This window comes from Rhincodon typus, chromosome 6 (assembly GCF_021869965.1).
Source record: "Rhincodon typus isolate 14 chromosome 6, sRhiTyp1.1, whole genome shotgun sequence".
Taxonomy (NCBI): domain Eukaryota; kingdom Metazoa; phylum Chordata; class Chondrichthyes; order Orectolobiformes; family Rhincodontidae; genus Rhincodon; species Rhincodon typus.
The window spans coordinates 104075299-104083474 of record NC_063337.1 but is presented as its reverse complement, the minus strand read 5'-3'; positions in this window follow the sequence as shown (position 1 = coordinate 104083474).

Genomic DNA, 8176 nt, shown 5'->3' with positions numbered 1-8176 from the left:
GTATGTGTGTGTGTGTGTGAGTGTGTGTGTGAGTGTGTGTGAGTGTAAAGCAGAGCACTTTTGGCTTAGACAAGGTAAAACATAATTTAAGAAAAGAAATCCTTTACATAATGAAAAAAAGTACTCAAGGAAACCTGTTTAATTGTGTAGTTTATGATGTAAACAGAGAAACAGTCACCAAACTGTAAATACATGTTTTATAAGAAAAATCCTGTTGCAGTCAAACAAGTGGGAAAAGAGTGGAGTCATTTGACTCATTCTCACCTTATCACTATGCTGAACTGGTTTATGATGAAAAATGACCCTGGCTTCACTTTGTTGATTTTGGATGTTCTGCCTTGTATTCTCCACTGGATTTTATAAGATGGTTTGGAGACACTAGCCAAAAACATCAGCAGGGTTCCTTTCTTAAAAAGTAACAAAAATGATTAATGCTGTTGGAGCTACCAGTTTTGCAGAAAAAAATCTCAAAACTAATCAAAACATTGTTAAAAAATCTAGTTTTGCATCCGTTGTGTTTAATGGGATATTATTTCCATTGTATTTAATACCGTAAGAGGTGAATAATTCCCCTCGGAAAAGAACTTGGTGAGTTTTGCTTTGGGAGTTAAAAACTAAAACTGCTCAAAAGCTTGAAAATCAGATCAATATAGTTCCCGCTTCATCTCCAATCTATCATTATTTCTTTATCTAGTTTGTTTCAGTTTAATCTGTTGAGGGTCATTGTATATTGTCCTTTCAATACTGATATAAATTCCTCACCTATACCAAAGTTGTTTTCATTACTTTATAGGATAGCTCCCAAATGTTAAGGAAATCATATGAAATGGCTTGGCAATAATCTGTATAGTTATATCAGCATGTTTCAAGGTTAGTATTAAAATCTTGCTGTTTTTGCTTGCTAAAATGGGTGGGATGTTGTTCATGTCTCCTTTCACTTAAAAATATTGTATCATTGTTTTAGTAATTATTCTTGATCTGGTGTAAAACCTATGTCAAAAAATGACTAGAATAGCTAATCTTTCAATGCCTGTTCTTGGCTATGGCAATCTAGATGCTCCATACAACCAATGCTTCAGATTTGCTTTGGATGTATTGTTCTCACCATGTGGTCTGACTTAATTGGACTTCACATCAGGATCTTAGATGAAGACATTACTCACAGCAGCTGTTAATGAGATTTCATTTATATTAATGACTGAACAATCAAAAGTGCTGTAAATTAAGAACAATAACCTTCACCTCAAACTCTCTGAACCATGTTCCCACTAATTGAGAGGTTGAGACTTCAAAATATGTGGACCTGCATCAATATAGTATTTCAATCTTTGAAAAGATAAGGAGGAAGTGCATCTTTTAATGTCACAGAGAATTATATATAGAATGTGTTTGGTTCCATTATGACATAGATATCTTCAGCCAAATGTTCATGGTATATTAAACTCTCTCAAGATTGTATGTTTTTTATTTTTCTGTATTTTTGATTGTGGATTGAAATGGAAGATGGGCTATTTTAAAAATCTAGAATTGTAGAAAGGATTACTGTAATTTTTTAAAAACGAGTTACCTGGCTCTCATTGTAAATGCTGTTGACACTGTTATTTGTTCAAGCAATGGGGACAGTCTAGTTTGCAGACAAACTAAAGCCATTGGGTGGGTATGAATGGAGATTTGTCCAGCAACAAATAACTTATTGGTCTGTGAAATAGTTTGCAGTTGTAAATGGCAGAGGTTTTCTGTGTGCCAACGAATATCTGATTGTCTCCCAATGATCTGAATAGCCTGTGGGCATGAATGTTTGGTCAGAAACCATCAGAGAGCCAGAGAGTGAGGAACTGTCCTTTCTCTATCGTAAGAAACATCCTGATGAAAGTCAGTTTATTTCCCCTCCTCAATTGCTTTAAGCAATTTTTTAAGCAATAAGTGTTAGACTTTATTAATGTCAACCAATTATTTTGTGCCTCCTGTAAGCAAGTAAATGCATCTGAAAAAAAAAAGTTAAGGAACATCAAGCCCTGACAAGCCAAAAAGAGCATCTTAGCAAACCCTGTGCAAGGGGACTATTGAATTGCCATCCCAGTCTTTCCCTCCACCCGTAACACCATTTTTCGTGTGTGTCTGTATACATGTACGGGGAAGTTATATAAGGGGGTTAGAGTTTTAACTGGTGGAGTATATGTCAATGAATCATAAATGTTTATCTGTAGCTAGCATTTTTTTTGTAACAAATAGCAATGCTTCTTAAGAATAGAAACCTTGTCTGTGACTTTTGTCAACCTGGGCCTAAATGCAGGTAAACTGAGGAGTCTTAGCTTAACTTTTCTGACAACTTCAGGAATAGTAGGAATTGATTCCCAGTGAGGCATGATTGCTCTTAATCCCCTTGCTTTTTCTCTTTATTCTTTTATGTGATCTGGGCATCACTGTCAAAGCCAACATCTTTGCCTATCCCTAAATGCCTTTGAATGTGCAGTTTTACTGAGCCATTTTAAAGGGTAGTTAAGAGTCAACTGCATTGCTGTAGCTCTGGAGCCACAAGAAGGCTAGACCAGGTAAGAATGTCAAATTCACCTCCATAAAGCGCACCAGTGAACCAGATAGATTCTTACAATAATTGATGATCATTGTCACTGTCACTAATGCTGGGACAAGACTTATAATCCTGATTTGTAATTTGAACTTAAATTCCATCAGCTGCCACTGTGAAATATAAACCCATCTTACCAGAGCCTTGATTGCTTGTGTAGACTGGGTCTAGTAGATGACTAGCCCAGTAGAACCTTACCACAATGCTACAAACTCCTCATTTTAAAGCCAATGAATTACTCTTGAGTCATAACTGGCCTCTGGAAAGCTCTGCCAAGTTATTTAGTTCAAGGGCAATTTGAGATGTATAACAAATGCTAGCCTTGCCTATCTACATCTCATAGAAGCATTAAAATGTCTCAGGTTGTTCTGAGTTTGTGAAAAATATTATATAAAAATGAGTTATTTTCCTTATTCACCATAAACATGTCCTGATATTCCTCCCGAAATAAATTACATTAAATCTGTGCTATTAGTTTAATAAGTTTCTGAGGTGGTTTTGCAACTACACTATTGAAGACAAATAATAGGATTGTGATTATTCAATTTGCGAATTCGGCCTTCATCTAGCTACATTTTGCTTCACATTGATGCAAAATAAGATTTCCATCATAATTACACAGATGGGATTCCCTTTGGTTTCACTAGTACAAACACTGAAGAGTAAATCAAAACATTTGAAATACAATGAAAATATTGGTCCATTATAAATTAACTCCTCTGCTTCATTCCACATACATGGCTTTTGATGAGAGGTGAAGTGAATGGGTAAATTGCAAGGCCAGATCTTATTGCAGAAGACCGATGTTGTCATAATCTGCAGATCCTCATAAACAGTATGCAAATGGAATTTCAATATATTTAAACATTTTCAATTTGGATTGTTTGGTCATTTTGGCTCGATGGGACTGGGGTGCCAACTATGTTAAAAATTCTTTTTTAAGCCAAGTCCAGTCAAAAGTTATCTCTGTAGCCCCTAGGTGCTGTCAGATTTTGGCCATTGTTCTGTCATTGCTTTTGGTTACAGGCACCTCCCTGGTTTATAAATCTTGATGTTTAAAGGCCTTTCTCTCACATTGCCAAAGGAGCTCAAACAAAGATTGCAATATCAAACCATGAAGTATTGTGCTGAATTAGCTAACCGGTTTAATGAATTGGCCATGATGTGGCAGAGGGGCCATTTTAGAAAAGAATTTCCTTTTAAAAAAGTCTTTTAACATTCCTCGCTACCAAGTCCCCGTCTGGACAATATGGTCAAACATTCATGAATGAACATGTTTAAAAACATTGAAATACCATTTCCATTCATTGATTTACAGATTTCAACATCAAGAGTCTTCCACAATAAGATGTGGCCTAACAATTTGTCCACATACTTGATGTCTCATCAAAATCCATACATGCGGAATGAAACAAAGGAGTCAACTTCCATTAGAATAATATTTTCTTTGCACTTCAAAATGTCTTGGTTGATTCCAAATGCTTTCTGAGTATTTTAAGGGGAAAGAAAATGCCAGTTGCACATGCCTCATGGTGATAATTATCTGCATTAGTTTAACTTAAGTCTAAACGTTGGTTGGGAATTAAAACTAAATTTAGAGCCACACCAGTCTGATCAGTGGATTCTTCCTTTAATCATATGTGAAAGTACAGTCCTTTCTTATGCAGTTCCAATCTTACATCACAAGTTTTTGGAAAACTGCTGATTAATCCTCAAGAAATAACCATTCAGCACAATTTCAAATCTATCATGAAATCTTTTAACATTCAACTCCAGTAATCAAAATTTCTAGCTTTTGATCTGCAACAATCTCATATTGAAAGAATTACAAACACACCAGCTAGCCTGGAAAGCTTTTTGAAATTCACAATTCAGTTAAAAAAATACATTGCACCTGTAATGAGTTTGAGATTTCATCATTCATGGTATAGTAAAGTATAACAAAGGCTTGGAGCAAGGAATTGCCAAAGCCAGGAACCAGGTGTAAAACTTTTAAAAAGAGCTAAATTTAATGAAATGAAGGAATGATGGCAACAAATTGGAGACTAATTCAGTGGAGGGCATCACAAAGATGAAACACTGAGAATTCAGTCTTAAACATGTCCAAACAAAATCTGAATAATCAACAATGACGTACAGTGAGTGAACAAAAAAATGTTAAGGTAGACAAACAGGAGGCTGGAAGAGCACAGCAAGCCAGGCAGCATCTGGAAGAAAGGAGCAGTTAATGTTTCAGTTATTACCCTTCTTCAGGACTGCGCTGAAGAAGGGTAATACCCGCTAACATTGGCTCCTTGTTCCCTCCAGAAGCTGCCTGGCCTGCTGTGTTCTTCCAGCCTCCTGTTTGTCTACATTGGTTTCCAGCATCTGCACTTTATTTTGTCTCTAAAAAATCTTAAAACAGATGGAGGAAAAAAAGACCTGTTCAAATTCCACAGGAAAAGAAGAAAGTGCTGCTGACAATAGACACGAGAAAATGCTAAGATCTGTTAAATGTATGATCAGAAAACGCTGAATTAGTGGAAAAAGTAAAACAGGGAAAACCTTTAACTGAGGCATACAAGTTGGTGAAGGCCTGGGCGATAGGGCTGTAAAATATGTCGAGCTGGGTAGCTCTTTCAAGGGCCAGTGATGTTCTTAGAGTTGAAAACCATGAAAGACATAAATTGGGTTTGAAACTGAATGAACACAAAATATTAAATACTTCTTCCTAAGGTATGAACAACATATACTTTCCCACAAAAATGTTTGAAATAGTCAGTGAAATGGAAATCCTAAATAGATTGAATAAGCTAAAAATGAATGAAGTCTCAAGGTTCGATGTTGCCCAAATCTTCCAGTACCCTATTGTCAAAATCTGGACATCAGTTGGGAGATCATCTTCAGGACCATTTCTCATCATCCCCTGGTCCAGTGGTGAAGTCCCAACAGGCTGAAACTGACCAGGAAATTACATTTCGGACGGGCTAATTTCCACAGCCCAGGACTCTGCCAAGTTTTCAACATTGAGCTCAGTTGCAGAGATTTTAGTTAGATACATGGGACCTTGCTGTGAACTTTTAGCCAGGAAATGTTGAATTCGTTAATGTCTGATCTAACTCATTGCAACTGAGCTCAGCATCATAATAGATCTCCCTCATAATCCACCCTGACTCAACCAAGCTACATCGCTGTGTGAGCTACTCCCAACCCAACTGAACCCCCTGTCGACATGACTTCCCTCAAACTGACTACATCCCCATAGTAGATCCAAATAAAACCCTTCCGATCACTCTGACCCAGTTACCATCTCAATCTGACCCAACATTTCAACCTTGATTCAACAATAATTAAACCCCAAACAACTACCCCGACAAAATCTGACCTACCTGCTCCTCTCTCAATGTTTCAATCGATCTACCTACTGCTCCCTCCCCAACCCTCAGCTGATATCCCATTCAGCCATTCACTCACTCACCCAACCAACTATTCACCCGTGAGCTCACCTGCTCAATCACTTATACAAAACTAGGTGGAATTATGAGTTATGAGGAGGAGGCAAAGGGGCTTCAAGATGATTCAGACAAGTTGAAGGAGTGGGCAAATGCATGGCAGATGCAGTATAGTATGGCTAAATGTGAAATTATGCACATCAGTGTGAAAAGCGGAAAGGCAGTGAATTATTTGAATGGTGATGTATTGAGAAGTGCAGATGTACAATGGGATAAGAAGTCAAATGGTATATTGGCCTTCATTGCCAAACAGTTTGAGCTCAGAAGTAAGGATGTCCTATTGCAGTTATACTGGGCCTTGGTAAGATCAGATCTGGAGTACAGTCTGTTCTGCTATAATGCGATAGTTGCGTTCATGCACAACATCGTGTTTCAGAAAACTGCACGATAGAAATAATGCAGCCTGTCGGGAAAGTGGGTTTAGGGGCAGACCACCAAAAATACCACTCAAAGTCGCTGAAAAATCACTCAAAAGCCTAACAAAAAGGATAGCACAGTTTGAATAAATATTTAATTCATACCTAATAATGAAATAAAAATAATTTTAACACTTTACCTTGAAAAAATTGTCAAAATGACTTGATGGGGAGGGGTGTTTTGAGGTTGCTCTATTGTTAATGCAGGGGCTGAGGGTCATCATCATCATCATCATCATCATCGTCATCTTCAGGTACAGTTGTGGTTGCAGGGTTAGGGCGAGAAATAATTAATCCAGAAGTGAATGGCTGTGGTTCATTGTCTTCTGACTGTTTCTTGGGGGTTGGCTTATAAAAGACATCCAGTTTTTGCTGTTTTGCCCTTTTTCTTCTTTCATGAAGAAGCTGTTCATAGGGTGCCAAATAAGATCTTATTCCACGAATTGCTACCCTGCTGAGTTCCGCATTGTAATCATTGTCCTCTAAGAGCTGCAACTGCTTCTCAATTTCCCTCAGGATAGAAGATAAAATAGAAGCGGAAAGCTCTTGTGGTGCTGCATCCTGGACCACTTCTTCATCCCCAGCTTCTATTTCCCCCTCAGTGACAAGTTGTTGTAGATCAGCTGTATGAGAGGTCTTCACAGTGGGACTCAAGCAGCTCTTCAACATCCTCTGTCTCTACTTCTTCAAATACAAATTGCTTTGATTCTTGGGAGCTCCTCTGACAGATCAAAGCCTTAAAAATCTTGAAAAAAAGATCTGGGAGAAGCTTCCACCAAACTGCATGCAAGCAGTCCTTACTGACATCACCCCAGGGCTCCACGATAATGTCAATTGCATTCTTGATGTTAAAGCTCTTCCAAAATTGAAGAGCTCTGCCCTTATCCCCCTCAGTGGCTGCAATCAGCCTCTTAAATGCACTCCTCATGCACTGATGGAATCATGTTATAGCCAACACAAGTTTGCATTGTAGAAATAGTGTTCCCTGATTTGTTAGTTGTGTTATAGCCAATTCATATTGCCAGAACATGTGTTGTAGCAGAACCAGCTGCATTGCATGCAGTGTTGGTTTTGCTCCTAAGAAAGGATTTACTTGTCATAGAGAGAGTGCAGCAGAGATTCACTAGGATGCTAAAGGGATTGGCAGAACTGTGCAATAAGGAGATCTTGGCTTGTCTGGGCCTGTATTCACTCGAGTCAGGAGGATGAGAGGGAATCTGATTGAAATGTAATAGGGCTGGACAGACTAGATGTAGGGATGTGTGCAGTACCAGGGGACACAGTCTCAGGATATGGGGTAGACCATTTTGGACTGAGATGAGGAAAGATTCGTTTGTCTGAAGGGTAATGAATCTGTAGGATTCTTGACCCCAGGAGGCTGTGGAGGCCAAATCACTAAAAAAATGGCTAGATACATTTTCGGATTTTGAAGGCATTAAGGGGTTTGGACACAAAGCAGGAATAGGGTATTGAAATAGAGGACGAGCCGTGATCATATTGGATGGACGAGTAGGCTCAAAGGTCTGAATGGCCTACTCTTGCTCCAATTTCCCAGTTTCACTCACTCACCCATTACCCACACACTCTCCCACTCACTCACTCACCTCCTCAAACACTTACTAACTCACTCACTTGGCAACTCACTCACTCACCCATTACCCACACACTCTCCCAGTCACTCA